Below are 24427 nucleotides of genomic sequence, written 5' to 3'. Positions count from 1 at the left end.
TGCAGCAAATGCACAAAAATCGAGACTCAGAAAAGTGTGTAATTTCTCTGTTTGAAATTACAATAATTCAAATAAAATACAACTTAAGATTTAATAGATTTTGTTATCCATTTCTGTAGTATACTCACTCAAAGCCTTTGATGACAGCATTCAGCATCATGAGCCTCTCTTCACTGGATAAACACAGGCATGTTCTTCTGTCCCTGTAAAATACAGACAGATTCACATTACTTCTGTGATTTATGAGCTCAACACGGCATTTACATGCTGAGGTTGATGTGTTAACTCACTTTTTATCCAACTTAAATGTTCCTCAATATATCAACACTAATAAGGGACAAATTACATATATATCATGTTTAGTTACTTTATAGATTTGTTTATTTGTCTAATGTAAGCAGTGTTGACAACAGTGAATTGTCCTACATAATAGCACACATAATGTTACACTCAGATGTATTTTTCATGTTGGGATGTGCTCATCTGCAATACTTACACATGCTTATTTAAATTGTCTATTTTCATCATGAAGGAAAATATTGTATAAGATGTATGGTTATGTAAATCCACTTTAGAAACGTAGTGTTACATGTTACTGGAACTTCCCTGTTAGCTATACATAATAAAACGTGTTTAAAGCAAAATCACAACTGTACTGTCTAAGTCCTTTACACCTCCAACAGTTAAAACGTTTACTCTATAGTAGTTTAACACATACGATTTAAACACAAGGAACTGTGTTTACTCACATTTGAAAACCCCCGCCATGGGGGCCATGACACTTAGACCTAAGTGCAAAAATGAAGGCTCTAGACCCTTCCTGAGCTGAGATATTGCGATCCCACGTAGCATTTATCCCATTATAAACAACTATTTTTCTAATGGGATAAATGCTACGTGGGATGTCCATATCTCAGCTCTGGAAGGGTCTAGAGCCTCCATTTTTGCACTCAGGTCTAAGTCTCATGGCCCTCTATCAGAATCCAGAGTTTCAAGAAGATCAGAGAAAGTCAAAATTTCGAGCCGAAGAAAAAACGACAGTGGTACCCCTTTTGTTTTTTTTTCGGGTCGAAATTTTGACTTTCGATATCTCAGCTCTGGAGGGGTCTAGAGCCTCCATTTTTGCACTCAGGTCTAAGTCTCATCGTCCTCTATCAGAATTCAGAGTTTCAAGAAGATCAGAGAAAGTCAAAATTTCGACTCAAAAAAAAAACCGACAGTGGTACCCCTTTCGGGTTTTTTTTCGGGTCGAAATTTTGAGTTTCGATATCTCAGCTCTGGAAGGGTTTAGAGCCTCCATTTTGCACTCAGGTCTAAGTCTCAGGGCCCTCAATCAGAATCCAGAGTTTCAGGAAGATCAGAGAAACTCAAAATTTCGACCCGAAAAAAAAACGACAGTGGTACCCCTTTTGTTTTTTTTTTCGGGTCGAAATTTTGAGTTTCGATATCTCAGCTCTGGAAGGGTCTAGAGCCTCCATTTTTGCACTCAGGTCTAAGTCTCATCGCCGTCTATCAGAATCCAGAGTTTCAAGAAGATCAGAGAAAGTCAAAATTTCGACCCAAAAAAAAAACGACAGTGGTACCCCTTTCGTTTTTTTTTCGGGTCGAAATTTTGAGTTTCGATATCTCAGCTCTGGAAGGGTCTAGAGCCTCCATTTTTGCACTCAGGTCTAAGTCTCATCGCCGTCTATCAGAATCCAGAGTTTCAAGAAGATCAGAGAAAGTCAAAATTTCGACCCAAAAAAAAACGACAGTGGTACCCCTTTTGGTTTTTTTTCGGGTCGAAATTTTGACTTTCGATATCTCAGCTCTGGAAGGGTCTAGAGCCTCCATTTTTACACTCAGGTCTAAGTCTCATCGCCCTCTATCAGAATCCAGAGTTTCAAGAAGATCAGAGAAAGTCAAAATTTCGACCCAAAAAAAAAACGACAGTGGTACCCCTTTCGTTTTTTTTTCGGGTCGAAATTTTGACTTTCGATATCTCAGCTCTGGAAGGGTCTAGAGCCTCCATTTTTACACTCAGGTCTAACTCTCATCGCCCTCTATCAGAATCCAGAGTTTCAAGAAGATCAGAGAAACTCAAAATTTCGACCCGAAAAAAAAAACGACAGTGGTACCTTTTGTTTTTTTTTCGGGTCGAAATTTTGACTTTCAATATCTCAGCTCTGGAAGGGCCTAGAGCCTCCATTTTTAAACTCAGGTCTAAGTCTCATGGCCCTCTATCTGAATCCAGAGTTTCAAGAGGATCAGAGAAACTCAAAATTTTGACCTGAAAAAAAAACGACAGTGGTACCCCTTTCGGGTTTTTTTCGGTTCGAAATTTTGAGTTTCGATATCTCAGCTCTCGAAGGGTCTAGAGCCTCCATTTTTGCACTCAGGTCTAAGTCTCATCGCCCTCTATCAGAATCCAGAGTTTCAAGAAAATCAGAGAAACTCAAAATTTCGCCCCGAAAAAAAAAATGACAGTGGTACCCCTTTCGTTTTTTTTTCGGGTCGAAATCTTGAGTTTCGATACCTCAGCTCTGGAAGGGTCTAGAGCCTCCATTTTGCACTCAGGTCTAAGTCTCAGGGCCCTCAATCAGAATCCAGAGTTTCAGGAAGATCAGAGAAACTCAAAATTTCGACCCGAAAAAAAAAAATGACAGTGGTACCCCTTTCGTTTTTTTTTCGGGTCGAAATTTTGAGTTTCGATATCTGAGCTATGGAAGGGTCTAGAGCCTCCATTTTTGCACTCAGGTCTAAGTCTCATCGCCGTCTATCAGAATTCAGAGTTTCAAGAAGATCAGAGAAAGTCAAAATTTCGACCCGAAAAAAAAAACGACAGTGGTACCTTTTGTTTTTTTTTTCGGGTCGAAATTTTGACTTTCGATATCTCAGCTCTGGAAGGGCCTAGAGCCTCCATTTTGCACTCAGGTCTAAGTCTCAGGGCCCTCAATCAGAATCCAGAGTTTCAGGAAGATCAGAGAAACTCAAAATTTCGACCCGAAAAAAAAAATGACAGTGGTACCCCTTTCGTTTTTTTTTCGGGTCGAAATTTTGAGTTTCGATATCTCAGCTATGGAAGGGTCTAGAGCCTCCATTTTTGCACTCAGGTCTAAGTCTCATCGCCGTCTATCAGAATCCAGAGTTTCAAGAAGATCAGAGAAAGTCAAAATTTCGACCCAAAAAAAAACGACAGTGGTACCCCTTTTGTTTTTTTTTTCGGGTTGAAATTTTGAGTTTCGATATCTCAGCTCTGGAAGGGTCTAGAGCCTCCATTTTTGCACTCAGGTATAAGTCTCATGGCCCTCTATCAGAATCCAGAGTTTCAAGAAGATCAGAGAAAGTCAAAATTTCGAGCCGAAGAAAAAACGACAGTGGTACCCCTTTTGTTTTTTTTTCGGGTCGAAATTTTGACTTTCGATATCTCAGCTCTGGAGGGGTCTAGAGCCTCCATTTTTGCACTCAGGTCTAAGTCTCATCTACCTCTATCAGAATTCAGAGTTTCAAGAAGATCAGAGAAAGTCAAAATTTCGACTCAAAAAAAAACCGACAGTGGTACCCCTTTCGGGGTTTTTTTCGGGTCGAAATTTTGAGTTTCGATATCTCAGCTCTGGAAGGGTTTAGAGCCTCCATTTTGCACTCAGGTCTAAGTCTCAGGGCCCTCAATCAGAATCCAGAGTTTCAGGAAGATCAGAGAAACTCAAAATTTCGACCCGAAAAAAAAACGACAGTGGTACCCCTTTCGTTTTTTTTTCGGGTCGAAATTTTGAGTTTCGATATCTCAGCTCTGGAAGGGTCTAGAGCCTCCATTTTTGCACTCAGGTCTAAGTCTCATCGCCGTCTATCAGAATCCAGAGTTTCAAGAAGATCAGAGAAAGTCAAAATTTCGACCCAAAAAAAAAACGACAGTGGTACCCCTTTCGTTTTTTTTTCGGGTCGAAATTTTGAGTTTCGATATCTCAGCTCTGGAAGGGTCTAGAGCCTCCATTTTTGCACTCAGGTCTAAGTCTCATCGCCGTCTATCAGAATCCAGAGTTTCAAGAAGATCAGAGAAAGTCAAAATTTCGACCCAAAAAAAAACGACAGTGGTACCCCTTTCGTTTTTTTTTCGGGTCGAAATTTTGAGTTTCGATATCTCAGCTCTGGAAGGGTCTAGAGCCTCCATTTTTGCACTCAGGTCTAAGTCTCATCGCCCTCTATCAGAATCCAGAGTTTCAAGAAGATCAGAGAAAGTCAAAATTTCGACCCAAAAAAAACCCGACAGTGGTACCCCTTTTGTTTTTTTTTCGTGTCGAAATTTTGACTTTCGATATCTCAGCTCTGGAAGGGTCTAGAGCCTCCATTTTTACACTCAGGTCTAAGTCTCATCGCCCTCTATCAGAATCCAGAGTTTCAAGAAGATCAGAGAAAGTCAAAATTTCGACCCAAAAAATAAAACGACAGTGGTACCCCTTTCGTTTTTTTTTCGGGTCGAAATTTTGAGTTTCGATATCTCAGCTCTGGAAGGGTCTAGAGCCTCAATTTTTGCACTCATGTCTAACTCTCATCGCCCTCTATCAGAATCCAGAGTTTCAAGAAGATCAGAGAAACTCAAAATTTCGACCCGAAAAAAAAAACGACAGTGGTACCTTTTGTTTTTTTTTCGGGTCGAAATTTTGACTTTCAATATCTCAGCTCTGGAAGGGCCTAGAGCCTCCATTTTTAAACTCAGGTCTAAGTCTCATGGCCCTCTATCTGAATCCAGAGTTTCAAGAGGATCAGAGAAACTCAAAATTTTGACCTGAAAAAAAAAACGACAGTGGTACCCCTTTCGGGTTTTTTTCGGTTCGAAATTTTGAGTTTCGATATCTCAGCTCTCGAAGGGTCTAGAGCCTCCATTTTTGCACTCAGGTCTAAGTCTCATGGCCCTCTATCAGAATCCAGAGTTTCAAGAAGATCAGAGAAAGTCAAAATTTCGAGCCGAAGAAAAAACGACAGTGGTACCCCTTTTGTTTTTTTTTCGGGTCGAAATTTTGACTTTCGATATCTCAGCTCTGGAGGGGTCTAGAGCCTCCATTTTTGCACTCAGGTCTAAGTCTCATCGTCCTCTATCAGAATTCAGAGTTTCAAGAAGATCAGAGAAAGTCAAAATTTCGAGCCGAAGAAAAAACGACAGTGGTACCCCTTTTGTTTTTTTTTCGGGTCGAAATTTTGAGTTTCGATATCTCAGCTCTGGAAGGGTTTAGAGCCTCCATTTTGCACTCAGGTCTAAGTCTCAGGGCCCTCAATCAGAATCCAGAGTTTCAGGAAGATCAGAGAAACTCAAAATTTCGACCCGAAAAAAAAACGACAGTGGTACCCCTTTTGTTTTTTTTTTCGGGTCGAAATTTTGAGTTTCGATATCTCAGCTCTGGAAGGGTCTAGAGCCTCCATTTTTGCACTCAGGTCTAAGTCTCATCGCCGTCTATCAGAATCCAGAGTTTCAAGAAGATCAGAGAAAGTCAAAATTTCGACCCAAAAAAAAACGACAGTGGTACCCCTTTCGTTTTTTTTTTCGGGTCGAAATTTTGAGTTTCGATATCTCAGCTCTGGAAGGGTCTAGAGCCTCCATTTTTGCACTCAGGTCTAAGTCTCATCGCCGTCTATCAGAATCCAGAGTTTCAAGAAGATCAGAGAAAGTCAAAATTTCGACCCAAAAAAAAACGACAGTGGTACCCCTTTCGTTTTTTTTTCGGGTTGAAATTTTGAGTTTCGATATCTCAGCTCTGGAAGGGTCTAGAGCCTCCATTTTTGCACTCAGGTCTAAGTCTCATCGCCCTCTATCAGAATCCAGAGTTTCAAGAAGATCAGAGAAAGTCAAAATTTCGACCCAAAAAAAACCCGACAGTGGTACCCCTTTTGTTTTTTTTTCGGGTCGAAATTTTGACTTTCGATATCTCAGCTCTGGAAGGGTCTAGAGCCTCCATTTTTACACTCAGGTCTAAGTCTCATCGCCCTCTATCAGAATCCAGAGTTTCAAGAAGATCAGAGAAAGTCAAAATTTCGACCCAAAAAAAAAACGACAGTGGTACCCCTTTCGTTTTTTTTTCGGGTCGAAATTTTGACTTTCGATATCTCAGCTCTGGAAGGGTCTAGAGCCTCCATTTTTACACTCAGGTCTAACTCTCATCGCCCTCTATCAGAATCCAGAGTTTCAAGAAGATCAGAGAAACTCAAAATTTCGACCCGAAAAAAAAAACGACAGTGGTACCTTTTGTTTTTTTTTCGGGTCGAAATTTTGACTTTCAATATCTCAGCTCTGGAAGGGCCTAGAGCCTCCATTTTTAAACTCAGGTCTAAGTCTCATCGCCCTCTATCAGAATCCAGAGTTTCAAGAAGATCAGAGAAACTCAAAATTTCGCCCCGAAAAAAAAAACGACAGTGGTACCCCTTTCGTTTTTTTTTCGGGTCGAAATCTTGAGTTTCGATACCTCAGCTCTGGAAGGGTCTAGAGCCTCCATTTTGCACTCAGGTCTAAGTCTCAGGGCCCTCAATCAGAATCCAGAGTTTCAGGAAGATCAGAGAAACTCAAAATTTCGACCCGAAAAAAAAAAATGACAGTGGTACCCCTTTCGTTTTTTTTTCGGGTCGAAATTTTGAGTTTCGATATCTGAGCTATGGAAGGGTCTAGAGCCTCCATTTTTGCACTCAGGTCTAAGTCTCATCGCCGTCTATCAGAATTCAGAGTTTCAAGAAGATCAGAGAAAGTCAAAATTTCGACCCGAAAAAAAAAACGACAGTGGTACCTTTTGTTTTTTTTTTCGGGTCGAAATTTTGACTTTCGATATCTCAGCTCTGGAAGGGCCTAGAGCCTCCATTTTGCACTCAGGTCTAAGTCTCAGGGCCCTCAATCAGAATCCAGAGTTTCAAGAAGATCAGAGAAAGTCAAAATTTCGACCCAAAAAAAACCCGACAGTGGTACCCCTTTTGTTTTTTTTTCGGGTCGAAATTTTGACTTTCGATATCTCAGCTCTGGAAGGGTCTAGAGCCTCCATTTTTACACTCAGGTCTAAGTCTCATCGCCCTCTATCAGAATCCAGAGTTTCAAGAAGATCAGAGAAAGTCAAAATTTCGACCCAAAAAAAAAACGACAGTGGTACCCCTTTCGTTTTTTTTTCGGGTCGAAATTTTGACTTTCGATATCTCAGCTCTGGAAGGGTCTAGAGCCTCCATTTTTACACTCAGGTCTAACTCTCATCGCCCTCTATCAGAATCCAGAGTTTCAAGAAGATCAGAGAAACTCAAAATTTCGACCCGAAAAAAAAAACGACAGTGGTACCTTTTGTTTTTTTTTCGGGTCGAAATTTTGACTTTCAATATCTCAGCTCTGGAAGGGCCTAGAGCCTCCATTTTTAAACTCAGGTCTAAGTCTCATCGCCCTCTATCAGAATCCAGAGTTTCAAGAAGATCAGAGAAACTCAAAATTTCGCCCCGAAAAAAAAAACGACAGTGGTACCCCTTTCGTTTTTTTTTCGGGTCGAAATCTTGAGTTTCGATACCTCAGCTCTGGAAGGGTCTAGAGCCTCCATTTTGCACTCAGGTCTAAGTCTCAGGGCCCTCAATCAGAATCCAGAGTTTCAGGAAGATCAGAGAAACTCAAAATTTCGACCCGAAAAAAAAAAATGACAGTGGTACCCCTTTCGTTTTTTTTTCGGGTCGAAATTTTGAGTTTCGATATCTGAGCTCTGGAAGGGTCTAGAGCCTCCATTTTTGCACTCAGGTCTAAGTCTCATCGCCGTCTATCAGAATTCAGAGTTTCAAGAAGATCAGAGAAAGTCAAAATTTCGACCCGAAAAAAAAAACGACAGTGGTACCTTTTGTTTTTTTTTTCGGGTCGAAATTTTGACTTTCGATATCTCAGCTCTGGAAGGGCCTAGAGCCTCCATTTTGCACTCAGGTCTAAGTCTCAGGGCCCTCAATCAGAATCCAGAGTTTCAGGAAGATCAGAGAAACTCAAAATTTCGACCCGAAAAAAAAAACGACAGTGGTACCCCTTTTGTTTTTTTTTTCGGGTCGAAATTTTGAGTTTCGATATCTCAGCTATGGAAGGGTCTAGAGCCTCCATTTTTGCACTCAGGTCTAAGTCTCATGGCCCTCTATCAGAATCCAGAGTTTCAAGAAGATCAGAGAAAGTCAAAATTTCGAGCCGAAGAAAAAACGACAGTGGTACCCCTTTTGTTTTTTTTTCGGGTCGAAATTTTGACTTTCGATATCTCAGCTCTGGAGGGGTCTAGAGCCTCCATTTTTGCACTCAGGTCTAAGTCTCATCGTCCTCTATCAGAATTCAGAGTTTCAAGAAGATCAGAGAAAGTCAAAATTTCGACTCAAAAAAAAACCGACAGTGGTACCCCTTTCGGGTTTTTTTTCGGGTCGAAATTTTGAGTTTCGATATCTCAGCTCTGGAAGGGTTTAGAGCCTCCATTTTGCACTCAGGTCTAAGTCTCAGGGCCCTCAATCAGAATCCAGAGTTTCAGGAAGATCAGAGAAACTCAAAATTTCGACCCGAAAAAAAAACGACAGTGGTACCCCTTTCGTTTTTTTTTCGGGTCGAAATTTTGAGTTTCGATATCTCAGCTCTGGAAGGGTCTAGAGCCTCCATTTTTGCAGTCAGGTCTAAGTCTCATCGCCGTCTATCAGAATCCAGAGTTTCAAGAAGATCAGAGAAAGTCAAAATTTCGACCCAAAAAAAAAACGACAGTGGTACCCCTTTCGTTTTTTTTTCGGGTCGAAATTTTGAGTTTCGATATCTCAGCTCTGGAAGGGTCTAGAGCCTCCATTTTTGCACTCAGGTCTAAGTCTCATCGCCGTCTATCAGAATCCAGAGTTTCAAGAAGATCAGAGAAAGTCAAAATTTCGACCCAAAAAAAAACGACAGTGGTACCCCTTTCGTTTTTTTTTCGGGTCGAAATTTTGAGTTTCGATATCTCAGCTCTGGAAGGGTCTAGAGCCTCCATTTTTGCACTCAGGTCTAAGTCTCATCGCCCTCTATCAGAATCCAGAGTTTCAAGAAGATCAGAGAAAGTCAAAATTTCGACCCAAAAAAAAACCCGACAGTGGTACCCCTTTTGTTTTTTTTTCGGGTCGAAATTTTGACTTTCGATATCTCAGCTCTGGAAGGGTCTAGAGACTCCATTTTTACACTCAGGTCTAAGTCTCATCGCCCTCTATCAGAATCCAGAGTTTCAAGAAGATCAGAGAAAGTCAAAATTTCGACCCAAAAAATAAAACGACAGTGGTACCCCTTTCGTTTTTTTTTCGGGTCGAAATTTTGAGTTTCGATATCTCAGCTCTGGAAGGGTCTAGAGCCTCAATTTTTGCACTCATGTCTAACTCTCATCGCCCTCTATCAGAATCCAGAGTTTCAAGAAGATCAGAGAAACTCAAAATTTCGACCCGAAAAAAAAAACGACAGTGGTACCTTTTGTTTTTTTTTCGGGTCGAAATTTTGACTTTCAATATCTCAGCTCTGGAAGGGCCTAGAGCCTCCATTTTTAAACTCAGGTCTAAGTCTCATGGCCCTCTATCTGAATCCAGAGTTTCAAGAGGATCAGAGAAACTCAAAATTTTGACCTGAAAAAAAAACGACAGTGGTACCCCTTTCGGGTTTTTTTCGGTTCGAAATTTTGAGTTTCGATATCTCAGCTCTCGAAGGGTCTAGAGCCTCCATTTTTGCACTCAGGTCTAAGTCTCATCGCCCTCTATCAGAATCCAGAGTTTCAAGAAGATCAGAGAAACTCAAAATTTCGCCCCGAAAAAAAAAATGACAGTGGTACCCCTTTCGTTTTTTTTTCGGGTCGAAATCTTGAGTTTCGATACCTCAGCTCTGGAAGGGTCTAGAGCCTCCATTTTGCACTCAGGTCTAAGTCTCAGGGCCCTCAATCAGAATCCAGAGTTTCAGGAAGATCAGAGAAACTCAAAATTTCGACCCGAAAAAAAAAATGACAGTGGTACCCCTTTCGTTTTTTTTTCGGGTCGAAATTTTGAGTTTCGATATCTGAGCTATGGAAGGGTCTAGAGCCTCCATTTTTGCACTCAGGTCTAAGTCTCATCGCCGTCTATCAGAATCCAGAGTTTCGAGGAAGATCAGAGAAAGTCAAAATTTCGACCCGAAAAAAAAAACGACAGTGGTACCTTTTGTTTTTTTTTTCGGGTCGAAATTTTGACTTTCGATATCTCAGCTCTGGAAGGGCCTAGAGCCTCCATTTTGCACTCAGGTCTAAGTCTCAGGGCCCTCAATCAGAATCCAGAGTTTCAGGAAGATCAGAGAAACTCAAAATTTCGACCCGAAAAAAAAAATGACAGTGGTACCCCTTTCGTTTTTTTTTCGGGTCGAAATTTTGAGTTTCGATATCTCAGCTATGGAAGGGTCTAGAGCCTCCATTTTTGCACTCAGGTCTAAGTCTCATCGCCGTCTATCAGAATCCAGAGTTTCAAGAAGATCAGAGAAAGTCAAAATTTCGACCCAAAAAAAAACGACAGTGGTACCCCTTTTGTTTTTTTTTTCGGGTTGAAATTTTGAGTTTCGATATCTCAGCTCTGGAAGGGTCTAGAGCCTCCATTTTTTCACTGAGGTCTAAGTCTCAGGGCCCTCTATCAGAATCCAGAGTTTCAGGATGATCAGAGAAACTCAAAATTTCGACCCGAAAAAAAAAATGACAGTGGTACCCCTTTTGTTTTTTTTCGGGTCGAAATTTTGACTTTCGATATCTCAGCTCTGGAAGGGTCTAGAGCCTCCATTTTTTCACTCAGGTCTAAGTCTCATTGCCCTCTATCAGAATCCAGAGTTTCAAGAAGATCAGAGAAAGTCAAAATTTCGACCTGAAAAAAAAACGACAGTGGTACCCCTTTCGTTTTTTTTTTCGGGTCGAAATTTTGACTTTCGATATCTCAGCTCTGAAAGGGCCTAGAGCCTCCATTTTTGCACTCAGATCTAAGTCTCATGGCCCTCTATCTGAATCCAGAGTTTCAAGAGGATCAGAGAAACTCAAAATTTTGACCCGAAAAAAAAACGACAGTGGTACCCCTTTCGTTTTTTTTTTCAGGTCGAAATTTTGAGTTTCGATATCTCAGCTCTGGAAGGGTCTAGAGCCTCCATTTTTGCACTCAGGTCTAAGTCTCATCGCCGTCTATCAGAATCCAGAGTTTCAAGAAGATCAAAGAAAGTCAAAATTTCGACCCAAAAAAAAAACGACAGTGGTACCCCTTTCGTTTTTTTTTTCGGGTCGAAATTTTGAGTTTCGATATCTCAGCTCTGGAGGGGTCTAGAGCCTCCATTTTTTCACTCAGGTCTAAGTCTCATTGCCCTCTATCAGAATCCAGAGTTTCAAGAAGATCAGAGAAAGTCAAAATTTCGACCTGAAAAAAAAACGACAGTGGTACCCCTTTCGTTTTTTTTTCGGGTCGAAATTTTGACTTTCGATATCTCAGCACTGAAAGGGTCTAGAGCCTCCATTTTTGCACTCAGGTCTAAGTCTCATGGCCCTCTATCTGAATCCAGAGTTTCAAGAGGATCAGAGAAACTCAAAATTTTGACCCGAAAAAAAAACGACAGTGGTACCCCTTTCGTTTTTTTTTTCGGGTCGAAATTTTGAGTTTCGATATCTCAGCTCTGGAAGGGTCTAGAGCCTCCATTTTTGCACTCAGGTCTAAGTCTCATCGCCCTCTATCAGAATCCAGAGTTTCAAGAAGATCAGAGAAAGTAAAAATTTCGACCTGAAAAAAAACGACAGTGGTACCCCTTTCGTTTTTTTTCGGGTCGAAATTTTGACTTTCGATATCTCAGCTCTGAAAGGGTCTAGAGCCTCCATTTTTTCACTCAGGTCTAAGTCTCTTTGCCCTCTATCAGAATCCAGAGTTTCAAGAAGATCAGAGAAAGTCAAAATTTCGACCTGAAAAAAAACCGACAGTGGTACCCCTTTCGTTTTTTTTTCGGGTCGAAATTTTGACTTTCGATATCTCAGCTCTGAAAGGGTCTAGAGCCTCCATTTTTGCACTCAGGTCTAAGTCTCATGGCCCTCTATCTGAATCCAGAGTTTCAAGAGGATCAGAGAAACTCAAAATTTTGACCCGAAAAAAAAACGACAGTGGTACCCCTTTCGTTTTTTTTTTCGGGTCGAAATTTTGAGTTTCGATATCTCAGCTCTGGAAGGGTCTAGAGCCTCCATTTTTGCACTCAGGTCTAAGTCTCATCGCCCTCTATCAGAATCCAGAGTTTCAAGAAGATCAGAGAAAGTCAAAATTTCGACCTGAAAAAAAAACGACAGTGGTACCCCTTTCGTTTTTTTTTCGGGTCGAAATTTTGACTTTCGATATCTCAGCTCTGAAAGGGTCTAGAGCCTCCATTTTTGCACTCAGGTCTAAGTCTCATGGCCCTCTATCTGAATCCAGAGTTTCAAGAGGATCAGAGAAACTCAAAATTTTGACCCGAAAAAAAAACGACAGTGGTACCCCTTTCGTTTTTTTTTTCGGTTCGAAATTTTGAGTTTCGATATCTCAGCTCTGGAAGGGTCTAGAGCCTCCATTTTTGCACTCAGGTCTAAGTCTCATCCCCGTCTATCAGAATCCAGAGTTTCAAGAAGATCAGAGAAAGTCAAAATTTCGACCCAAAAAAAAAACGACAGTGGTACCCCTTTCGTTTTTTTTTTCGGGTCGAAATTTTGAGTTTCGATATCTCAGCTCTGGAGGGGTCTAGAGCCTCCATTTTTTCACTCAGGTCTAAGTCTCATTGCCCTCTATCAGAATCCAGAGTTTCAAGAAGATCAGAGAAAGTCAAAATTTCGACCTGAAAAAAAAACGACAGTGGTACCCCTTTCGTTTTTTTTTTCGGGTCGAAATTTTGACTTTCGATATCTCAGCTCTGGAGGGGTCTAGAGCCTCCATTTTTTCACTCAGGTCTAAGTCTCATTGCCCTCTATCAGAATCCAGAGTTTCAAGAAGATCAGAGAAAGTCAAAATTTCGACCTGAAAAAAAAACGACAGTGGTACCCCTTTCGTTTTTTTTTCGGGTCGAAATTTTGACTTTCGATATCTCAGCTCTGAAAGGGTCTAGAGCCTCCATTTTTGCACTCAGGTCTAAGTCTCATGGCCCTCTATCTGAATCCAGAGTTTCAAGAGGATCAGAGAAACTCAAAATTTTGACCCGAAAAAAAAACGACAGTGGTACCCCTTTCGTTTTTTTTTTCGGTTCGAAATTTTGAGTTTCGATATCTCAGCTCTGGAAGGGTCTAGAGCCTCCATTTTTGCACTCAGGTCTAAGTCTCATCGCCGTCTATCAGAATCCAGAGTTTCAAGAAGATCAGAGAAAGTCAAAATTTCGACCCAAAAAAAAAACGACAGTTGTACCCCTTTCGTTTTTTTTTTCGGGTCGAAATTTTGAGTTTCGACATCTCAGCTCTGGAGGGGTCTAGAGCCTCCATTTTTGCACTCAGGTCTAAGTCTCATCGCCGTCTATCAGAATCCAGAGTTTCAAGAAGATCAGAGAAAGTCAAAATTTCGACCTGAAAAAAAAACGACAGTGGTACCCCTTTCGTTTTTTTTTCGGGTCGAAATTTTGACTTTCGATATCTCAGCTCTGAAAGGGTCTAGAGCCTCCATTTTTGCACTCAGGTCTAAGTCTCATGGCCCTCTATCTGAATCCAGAGTTTCAAGAGGATCAGAGAAACTCAAAATTTTGACCCGGAAAAAAAACGACAGTGGTACCCCTTTCGTTTTTTTTTTCGGGTCGAAATTTTGAGTTTCGATATCTCAGCTCTGAAAGGGCCTAGAGCCTCCATTTTTGCACTCAGATCTAAGTCTCATGGCCCTCTATCTGAATCCAGAGTTTCAAGAGGATCAGAGAAACTCAAAATTTTGACCCGAAAAAAAAACGACAGTGGTACCCCTTTCGTTTTTTTTTTCAGGTCGAAATTTTGAGTTTCGATATCTCAGCTCTGGAAGGGTCTAGAGCCTCCATTTTTGCACTCAGGTCTAAGTCTCATCGCCGTCTATCAGAATCCAGAGTTTCAAGAAGATCAAAGAAAGTCAAAATTTCGACCCAAAAAAAAAACGACAGTGGTACCCCTTTCGTTTTTTTTTTCGGGTCGAAATTTTGAGTTTCGATATCTCAGCTCTGGAGGGGTCTAGAGCCTCCATTTTTTCACTCAGGTCTAAGTCTCATTGCCCTCTATCAGAATCCAGAGTTTCAAGAAGATCAGAGAAAGTCAAAATTTCGACCTGAAAAAAAAACGACAGTGGTACCCCTTTCGTTTTTTTTTCGGGTCGAAATTTTGACTTTCGATATCTCAGCACTGAAAGGGTCTAGAGCCTCCATTTTTGCACTCAGGTCTAAGTCTCATGGCCCTCTATCTGAATCCAGAGTTTCAAGAGGATCAGAGAAACTCAAAATTTTGACCCGAAAAAAAAACGACAGTGGTACCCCTTTCGTTTTTTTTTTCGGGTCGAAATTTTGAGTTTCGATATCTCAGCTCTGGAAGGGTCTAGAGCCTCCATTTTTGCACTCAGGTCTAAGTCTCATCGCCCTCTATCAGAATCCAGAGTTTCAAGAAGATCAGAGAAAGTAAAAATTTCGACCTGAAAAAAAACGACAGTGGTACCCCTTTCGTTTTTTTTCGGGTCGAAATTTTGACTTTCGATATCTCAGCTCTGAAAGGGTCTAGAGCCTCCATTTTTTCACTCAGGTCTAAGTCTCTTTGCCCTCTATCAGAATCCAGAGTTTCAAGAAGATCAGAGAAAGTCAAAATTTCGACCTGAAAAAAAACCGACAGTGGTACCCCTTTCGTTTTTTTTTCGGGTCGAAATTTTGACTTTCGATATCTCAGCTCTGAAAGGGTCTAGAGCCTCCATTTTTGCACTCAGGTCTAAGTCTCATGGCCCTCTATCTGAATCCAGAGTTTCAAGAGGATCAGAGAAACTCAAAATTTTGACCCGAAAAAAAAACGACAGTGGTACCCCTTTCGTTTTTTTTTTCGGGTCGAAATTTTGAGTTTCGATATCTCAGCTCTGGAAGGGTCTAGAGCCTCCATTTTTGCACTCAGGTCTAAGTCTCATCGCCCTCTATCAGAATCCAGAGTTTCAAGAAGATCAGAGAAAGTCAAAATTTCGACCTGAAAAAAAAACGACAGTGGTACCCCTTTCGTTTTTTTTTCGGGTCGAAATTTTGACTTTCGATATCTCAGCTCTGAAAGGGTCTAGAGCCTCCATTTTTGCACTCAGGTCTAAGTCTCATGGCCCTCTATCTGAATCCAGAGTTTCAAGAGGATCAGAGAAACTCAAAATTTTGACCCGAAAAAAAAACGACAGTGGTACCCCTTTCGTTTTTTTTTTCGGTTCGAAATTTTGAGTTTCGATATCTCAGCTCTGGAAGGGTCTAGAGCCTCCATTTTTGCACTCAGGTCTAAGTCTCATCCCCGTCTATCAGAATCCAGAGTTTCAAGAAGATCAGAGAAAGTCAAAATTTCGACCCAAAAAAAAAACGACAGTGGTACCCCTTTCGTTTTTTTTTTCGGGTCGAAATTTTGAGTTTCGATATCTCAGCTCTGGAGGGGTCTAGAGCCTCCATTTTTTCACTCAGGTCTAAGTCTCATTGCCCTCTATCAGAATCCAGAGTTTCAAGAAGATCAGAGAAAGTCAAAATTTCGACCTGAAAAAAAAACGACAGTGGTACCCCTTTCGTTTTTTTTTTCGGGTCGAAATTTTGACTTTCGATATCTCAGCTCTGGAGGGGTCTAGAGCCTCCATTTTTTCACTCAGGTCTAAGTCTCATTGCCCTCTATCAGAATCCAGAGTTTCAAGAAGATCAGAGAAAGTCAAAATTTCGACCTGAAAAAAAAACGACAGTGGTACCCCTTTCGTTTTTTTTTCGGGTCGAAATTTTGACTTTCGATATCTCAGCTCTGAAAGGGTCTAGAGCCTCCATTTTTGCACTCAGGTCTAAGTCTCATGGCCCTCTATCTGAATCCAGAGTTTCAAGAGGATCAGAGAAACTCAAAATTTTGACCCGAAAAAAAAACGACAGTGGTACCCCTTTCGTTTTTTTTTTCGGTTCGAAATTTTGAGTTTCGATATCTCAGCTCTGGAAGGGTCTAGAGCCTCCATTTTTGCACTCAGGTCTAAGTCTCATCGCCGTCTATCAGAATCCAGAGTTTCAAGAAGATCAGAGAAAGTCAAAATTTCGACCCAAAAAAAAAACGACAGTTGTACCCCTTTCGTTTTTTTTTTCGGGTCGAAATTTTGAGTTTCGACATCTCAGCTCTGGAGGGGTCTAGAGCCTCCATTTTTGCACTCAGGTCTAAGTCTCATCGCCGTCTATCAGAATCCAGAGTTTCAAGAAGATCAGAGAAAGTCAAAATTTCGACCTGAAAAAAAAACGACAGTGGTACCCCTTTCGTTTTTTTTTCGGGTCGAAATTTTGACTTTCGATATCTCAGCTCTGAAAGGGTCTAGAGCCTCCATTTTTGCACTCAGGTCTAAGTCTCATGGCCCTCTATCTGAATCCAGAGTTTCAAGAGGATCAGAGAAACTCAAAATTTTGACCCGGAAAAAAAACGACAGTGGTACCCCTTTCGTTTTTTTTTTCGGGTCGAAATTTTGAGTTTCGATATCTCAGCTCTGGAAGGGTCTAGAGCCTCCATTTTTGCACTCAGGTCTAAGTCTCATCGCCCTCTATCAGAATCCAGAGTTTCAAGAAGATCAGAGAAAGTCAAAATTTCGACCTGAAAAAAAACGACAGTGGTACCCCTTTCGTTTTTTTTCGGGTCGAAATTTTGAGTTTCGATATCTCAGCTCTGGAAGGGTCTAGAGCCTCCATTTTTGCACTCAGGTCTAAGTCTCATCGCCCTCTATCAGAATCCAGAGTTTCAAGAAGATCAGAGAAAGTCAAAATTTCGACCTGAAAAAAAAAACGACAGTGGTACCCCTTTCGTTTTTTTTTTCGGGTCGAAATTTTGACTTTCGATATCTCAGCTCTGAAAGGGTCTGGAGCCTCCATTTTTGCACTCAGGTCTAAGTCTCATGGCCCTCTATCTGAATCCAGAGTTTCAAGAGGATCAGAGAAACTCAAAATTTTGACCCGAAAAAAAAACGACAGTGGTACCCCTTTCGTTTTTTTTTTCGGTTCGAAATTTTGAGTTTCGATATCTCAGCTCTGAAAGGGTCTAGAGCCTCCATTTTTGCACTCAGGTCTAAGTCTCATGGCCCTCTATCTGAATCCAGAGTTTCAAGAGGATCAGAGAAACTCAAAATTTTGACCCGAAAAAAAAACGACAGTGGTACCCCTTTCGTTTTTTTTTTCGGGTCGAAATTTTGAGTTTCGATATCTCAGCTCTGGAAGGGTCTAGAGCCTCCATTTTTGCACTCAGGTCTAAGTCTCATCGCCCTCTATCAGAATCCAGAGTTTCAGAAGATCAGAGAAAGTCAAAATTTCGACCTGAAAAAAAAACGACAGTGGTACCCCTTTCGTTTTTTTTTCGGGTCGAAATTTTGACTTTCGATATCTCAGCTCTGAAAGGGTCTAGAGCCTCCATTTTTGCACTCAGGTCTAAGTCTCATGGCCCTCTATCTGAATCCAGAGTTTCAAAAGGATCAGAGAAACTCAAAATTTTGACCCGAAAAAAAAAACGACAGTGGTACCCCTTTCGTTTTTTTTTCGGGTCGAAATTTTGAGTTTCGATATCTCAGCTCTGGAAGGGTCTAGAGCCTCCATTTTTGCACTCAAGTCTAAGTCTCATCGCCGTCTATCAGAATCCAGAGTTTCAAGAAGATCAGAGAAAGTCAAAATTTCGACCCAAAAAAAAAACGACAGTGGTACCCCTTTCGTTTTTTTTTTCGGGTTGAAATTTTGAGTTTCGATATCTCAGCTCTGGAGGGGTCTAGAGCCTCCATTTTTGCACTCAGGTCTAAGTCTCATTGCCCTCTATCAGAATCCAGAGTTTCAAGAAGATCAGAGAAAGTCAAAATTTCGACCTGAAAAAAAAAACGACAGTGGTACCCCTTTCGTTTTTTTTTCGGGTCGAAATTTTGACTTTCGATATCTCAGCTCTGAAAGGGTCTAGAGCGTCCATTTTTGCACTCAGGTCTAAGTCTCATGGCCCTCTATCTGAATCCAGAGTTTCAAGAGGATCAGAGAAACTCAAAATTTTGACCCGAAAAAAAAACGACAGTGGTACCCCTTTCGTTTTTTTTTTTGGGTCGAAATTTTGAGTTTCGATATCTCAGCTCTGGAAGGGTCTAGAGCCTCCATTTTTGCACTCAGGTCTAAGTCTCATCGCCCTCTATCAGAATCCAGAGTTTCAAGAAGATCAGAGAAAGTCAAAATTTCGACCTGAAAAAAAAACGACAGTGGTACCCCTTTCGTTTTTTTTTCGGGTCGAAATTTTGACTTTCGATATCTCAGCTCTGAAAGGGTCTAGAGCGTCCATTTTTGCACTCAGGTCTAAGTCTCATGGCCCTCTATCTGAGTCCAGAGTTTCAAGAGGATCAGAGAAACTCAAAATTTTGACCTGAAAAAAAAACGACAGTGGTACCCCTTTCGTTTTTTTTTTCGGGTCGAAATTTTGAGTTTCGATATCTCAGCTCTGGAAGGGTCTAGAGCCTCCATTTTTGCACTCAGGTCTAAGTCTCATCGCCGTCTATCAGAATCCAGAGTTTCAAGAAGATCAGAGAAAGTCAAAATTTCGACCCAAAAAAAAAACGACAGTGGTACCCCTTTCGTTTTTTTTTTCGGGTCGAAATTTTGAGTTTCGATATCTCAGCTCTGGAGGGGTCTAGAGCCTCCATTTTTTCACTCAGGTCTAAGTCTCATTGCCCTCTATCAGAATCCAGAGTTTCAAGAAGATCAGAGAAAGTCAAAATTTCGACCTGAAAAAAAAACGACAGTGGTACCCCTTTCGTTTTTTTTTCGGGTCGAAATTTTGACTTTCGATATCTCAGCTCTTAAAGGGTCTAGAGCCTCCATTTTTGCACTCAGGTCTAAGTCTCATGGCCCTCTATCTGAATCCAGAGGTTCAAGAGAATCAGAGAAACTCAAAATTTTGACCCGAAAAAAAAACGACAGTGGTACCCCTTTCATTTTTTTTTTTCGGGTCGAAATTTTGAGTTTCGATATCTCAGCTCTGGAAGGGTCTAGAGCCTCCATTTTTGCACTCAGGTCTAAGTCTCATCGCCCTCTATCAGAATCCAGAGTTTCAGGAAGATCAGAGAAACTCAAAATTTCGACCCGAAAAAAAAAATGACAGTGGTACCCCTTTCGTTTTTTTTTCGGGTCGAAATTTTGAGTTTCGATATCTCAGCTATGGAAGGGTCTAGAGCCTCCATTTTTGCACTCAGGTCTAAGTCTCATCGCCGTCTATCAGAATCCAGAGTTTCAAGAAGATCAGAGAAAGTCAAAATTTCGACCCAAAAAAAAAACGACAGTGGTACCCCTTTTGTTTTTTTTTTCGGGTTGACATTTTGAGTTTCGATATCTCAGCTCTGGAAGGGTCTAGAGCCTCCATTTTTTCACTGAGGTCTAAGTCTCATTGCCCTCTATCAGAATCCAGAGTTTCAAGAAGATCGGAGAAACTCAAAATTTCGAGCCGAAAAAAAAACGACAGTGGTACCCCTTTCGTTTTTTTTCGGGTCGAAATTTTGAGTTTCGATATCTCAGCTCTGGAAGGGTCTAGAGCCTCCATTTTTGCACTCAGGTCTAAGTCTCAGGGCCCTCTATCAGAATCCAGAGTTTCAGGATGATCAGAGAAACTCAAAATTTCGACCCGAAAAAAAAAATGACAGTGGTACCCCTTTTGTTTTTTTTCGGGTCGAAATTTTGACTTTCGATATCTCAGCTCTGGAAGGGTCTAGAGCCTCCATTTTTTCACTCAGGTCTAAGTCTCATTGCCCTCTATCAGAATCCAGAGTTTCAAGAAGATCAGAGAAAGTCAAAATTTCGACCTGAAAAAAAAACGCCAGTGGTACCCCTTTCGTTTTTTTTTCGGGTCGAAATTTTGACTTTCGATATCTCAGCTCTGAAAGGGCCTAGAGCCTCCATTTTTGCACTCAGATCTAAGTCTCATGGCCCTCTATCTGAATCCAGAGTTTCAAGAGGATCAGAGAAACTCAAAATTTTGACCCGAAAAAAAAACGACAGTGGTACCCCTTTCGTTTTTTTTTTCAGGTCGAAATTTTGAGTTTCGATATCTCAGCTCTGGAAGGGTCTAGAGCCTCCATTTTTGCACTCAGGTCTAAGTCTCATCGCCCTCTATCAGAATCCAGAGTTTCAAGAAGATCAGAGAAAGTCAAAATTTCGACCTGAAAAAAAAACGACAGTGGTACCCCTTTCGTTTTTTTTTCGGGTCGAAATTTTGACTTTCGATATCTCAGCTCTGAAAGGGTCTAGAGCCTCCATTTTTGCACTCAGGTCTAAGTCTCATCGCCGTCTATCAAAATCCAGAGTTTCAAGAAGATCAGAGAAAGTCAAAATTTCGACCCAAAAAAAAAAACGACAGTGGTACCCCTTTCGTTTTTTTTTTCGGGTCGAAATTTTGAGTTTCGATATCTCAGCTATGGAAGGGTCTAGAGCCTCCATTTTTGCACTCAGGTCTAAGTCTCATCGCCGTCTATCAGAATCCAGAGTTTCAAGAAGATCAGAGAAAGTCAAAATTTCGACCTGAAAAAAAAACGACAGTGGTACCCCTTTCGTTTTTTTTTCGGGTCGAAATTTTGACTTTCGATATCTCAGCTCTGAAAGGGTCTAGAGCCTCCATTTTTGCACTCAGGTCTAAGTCTCATGGCCCTCTATCTGAATCCAGAGTTTCAAGAGGATCAGAGAAACTCAAAATTTTGACCCGGAAAAAAAACGACAGTGGTACCCCTTTCGTTTTTTTTTTCGGGTCGAAATTTTGAGTTTCGATATCTCAGCTCTGGAAGGGTCTAGAGCCTCTATTTTTGCACTCAGGTCTAAGTCTCATCGCCGTCTATCAGAATCCAGAGTTTCAAGAAGATCAGAGAAAGTCAAAATTTCGACCCAAAAAAAAAACGACAGTGGTACCCCTTTTGTTTTTTTTTTCGGGTTGACATTTTGAGTTTCGATATCTCAGCTCTGGAAGGGTCTAGAGCCTCCATTTTTTCACTGAGGTCTAAGTCTCATTGCCCTCTATCAGAATCCAGAGTTTCAAGAAGATCGGAGAAACTCAAAATTTCGAGCCGAAAAAAAAACGACAGTGGTACCCCTTTCGTTTTTTTTCGGGTCGAAATTTTGAGTTTCGATATCTCAGCTCTGGAAGGGTCTAGAGCCTCCATTTTTGCACTCAGGTCTAAGTCTCAGGGCCCTCTATCAGAATCCAGAGTTTCAGGATGATCAGAGAAACTCAAAATTTCGACCCGAAAAAAAAAATGACAGTGGTACCCCTTTTGTTTTTTTTCGGGTCGAAATTTTGACTTTCGATATCTCAGCTCTGGAAGGGTCTAGAGCCTCCATTTTTTCACTCAGGTCTAAGTCTCATTGCCCTCTATCAGAATCCAGAGTTTCAAGAAGATCAGAGAAAGTCAAAATTTCGACCTGAAAAAAAAACGCCAGTGGTACCCCTTTCTTTTTTTTTTCGGGTCGAAATTTTGACTTTCGATATCTCAGCTCTGAAAGGGCCTAGAGCCTCCATTTTTGCACTCAGATCTAAGTCTCATGGCCCTCTATCTGAATCCAGAGTTTCAAGAGGATCAGAGAAACTCAAAATTTTGACCCGAAAAAAAAACGACAGTGGTACCCCTTTCGTTTTTTTTTTCAGGTCGAAATTTTGAGTTTCGATATCTCAGCTCTGGAAGGGTCTAGAGCCTCCATTTTTGCACTCAGGTCTAAGTCTCATCGCCCTCTATCAGAATCCAGAGTTTCAAGAAGATCAGAGAAAGTCAAAATTTCGACCTGAAAAAAAAACGACAGTGGTACCCCTTTCGTTTTTTTTTCGGGTCGAAATTTTGACTTTCGATATCTCAGCTCTGAAAGGGTCTAGAGCCTCCATTTTTGCACTCAGGTCTAAGTCTCATCGCCGTCTATCAAAATCCAGAGTTTCAAGAAGATCAGAGAAAGTCAAAATTTCGACCCAAAAAAAAAAACGACAGTGGTACCCCTTTCGTTTTTTTTTTCGGGTCGAAATTTTGAGTTTCGATATCTCAGCTATGGAAGGGTCTAGAGCCTCCATTTTTGCACTCAGGTCTAAGTCTCATCGCCGTCTATCAGAATCCAGAGTTTCAAGAAGATCAGAGAAAGTCAAAATTTCGACCTGAAAAAAAAACGACAGTGGTACCCCTTTCGTTTTTTTTTCGGGTCGAAATTTTGACTTTCGATATCTCAGCTCTGAAAGGGTCTAGAGCCTCCATTTTTGCACTCAGGTCTAAGTCTCATGGCCCTCTATCTGAATCCAGAGTTTCAAGAGGATCAGAGAAACTCAAAATTTTGACCCGGAAAAAAAACGACAGTGGTACCCCTTTCGTTTTTTTTTTCGGGTCGAAATTTTGAGTTTCGATATCTCAGCTCTGGAAGGGTCTAGAGCCTCCATTTTTGCACTCAGGTCTAAGTCTCATCGCCCTCTATCAGAATCCAGAGTTTCAAGAAGATCAGAGAAAGTCAAAATTTCGACCTGAAAAAAAACGACAGTGGTACCCCTTTCGTTTTTTTTCGGGTCGAAATTTTGAGTTTCGATATCTCAGCTCTGGAAGGGTCTAGAGCCTCCATTTTTGCACTCAGGTCTAAGTCTCATCGCCCTCTATCAGAATCCAGAGTTTCAAGAAGATCAGAGAAAGTCAAAATTTCGACCTGAAAAAAAAAACGACAGTGGTACCCCTTTCGTTTTTTTTTTCGGGTCGAAATTTTGACTTTCGATATCTCAGCTCTGAAAGGGTCTGGAGCCTCCATTTTTGCACTCAGGTCTAAGTCTCATGGCCCTCTATCTGAATCCAGAGTTTCAAGAGGATCAGAGAAACTCAAAATTTTGACCCGAAAAAAAAACGACAGTGGTACCCCTTTCGTTTTTTTTTTCGGTTCGAAATTTTGAGTTTCGATATCTCAGCTCTGAAAGGGTCTAGAGCCTCCATTTTTGCACTCAGGTCTAAGTCTCATGGCCCTCTATCTGAATCCAGAGTTTCAAGAGGATCAGAGAAACTCAAAATTTTGACCCGAAAAAAAAACGACAGTGGTACCCCTTTCGTTTTTTTTTTCGGGTCGAAATTTTGAGTTTCGATATCTCAGCTCTGGAAGGGTCTAGAGCCTCCATTTTTGCACTCAGGTCTAAGTCTCATCGCCCTCTATCAGAATCCAGAGTTTCAGAAGATCAGAGAAAGTCAAAATTTCGACCTGAAAAAAAAACGACAGTGGTACCCCTTTCGTTTTTTTTTCGGGTCGAAATTTTGACTTTCGATATCTCAGCTCTGAAAGGGTCTAGAGCCTCCATTTTTGCACTCAGGTCTAAGTCTCATGGCCCTCTATCTGAATCCAGAGTTTCAAAAGGATCAGAGAAACTCAAAATTTTGACCCGAAAAAAAAAACGACAGTGGTACCCCTTTCGTTTTTTTTTCGGGTCGAAATTTTGAGTTTCGATATCTCAGCTCTGGAAGGGTCTAGAGCCTCCATTTTTGCACTCAAGTCTAAGTCTCATCGCCGTCTATCAGAATCCAGAGTTTCAAGAAGATCAGAGAAAGTCAAAATTTCGACCCAAAAAAAAAACGACAGTGGTACCCCTTTCGTTTTTTTTTTCGGGTTGAAATTTTGAGTTTCGATATCTCAGCTCTGGAGGGGTCTAGAGCCTCCATTTTTGCACTCAGGTCTAAGTCTCATTGCCCTCTATCAGAATCCAGAGTTTCAAGAAGATCAGAGAAAGTCAAAATTTCGACCTGAAAAAAAAAACGACAGTGGTACCCCTTTCGTTTTTTTTTCGGGTCGAAATTTTGACTTTCGATATCTCAGCTCTGAAAGGGTCTAGAGCGTCCATTTTTGCACTCAGGTCTAAGTCTCATGGCCCTCTATCTGAATCCAGAGTTTCAAGAGGATCAGAGAAACTCAAAATTTTGACCCGAAAAAAAAACGACAGTGGTACCCCTTTCGTTTTTTTTTTTGGGTCGAAATTTTGAGTTTCGATATCTCAGCTCTGGAAGGGTCTAGAGCCTCCATTTTTGCACTCAGGTCTAAGTCTCATCGCCCTCTATCAGAATCCAGAGTTTCAAGAAGATCAGAGAAAGTCAAAATTTCGACCTGAAAAAAAAACGACAGTGGTACCCCTTTCGTTTTTTTTTCGGGTCGAAATTTTGACTTTCGATATCTCAGCTCTGAAAGGGTCTAGAGCGTCCATTTTTGCACTCAGGTCTAAGTCTCATGGCCCTCTATCTGAATCCAGAGTTTCAAGAGGATCAGAGAAACTCAAAATTTTGACCTGAAAAAAAAACGACAGTGGTACCCCTTTCGTTTTTTTTT

General features: G+C 41.0%; 2 protein-coding genes across 3 annotated transcripts in view; one reads left to right on the top strand and one right to left on the bottom strand.

Moving 5' to 3' along the window:
• Nucleotides 1-24427, top strand: part of LOC120473977 (uncharacterized) — a 139638-nt gene that overhangs the window by 17193 nt on the left and 98018 nt on the right. The window lies entirely within an intron of this gene.
• The window catches only part of LOC148970756 (uncharacterized), a 48530-nt gene that overhangs the window by 731 nt on the left and 23372 nt on the right, over nt 1-24427 (bottom strand). For both annotated transcript variants that reach the window (XR_016147799.1, XR_016147800.1), the window contains exon 2: nt 129-203. The gene's annotated coding sequence lies outside the window, so the exon portion shown is untranslated. The remainder of the gene's footprint in view (nt 1-128; nt 204-24427) is intronic.

This window comes from Pimephales promelas, chromosome 19, assembly GCF_988280905.1.
Source record: "Pimephales promelas chromosome 19, fPimPro1.hap1.1, whole genome shotgun sequence".
NCBI classification, from domain to species: domain Eukaryota; kingdom Metazoa; phylum Chordata; class Actinopteri; order Cypriniformes; family Leuciscidae; genus Pimephales; species Pimephales promelas.
This window is presented reverse-complemented; position numbering and strand designations above follow the sequence as displayed.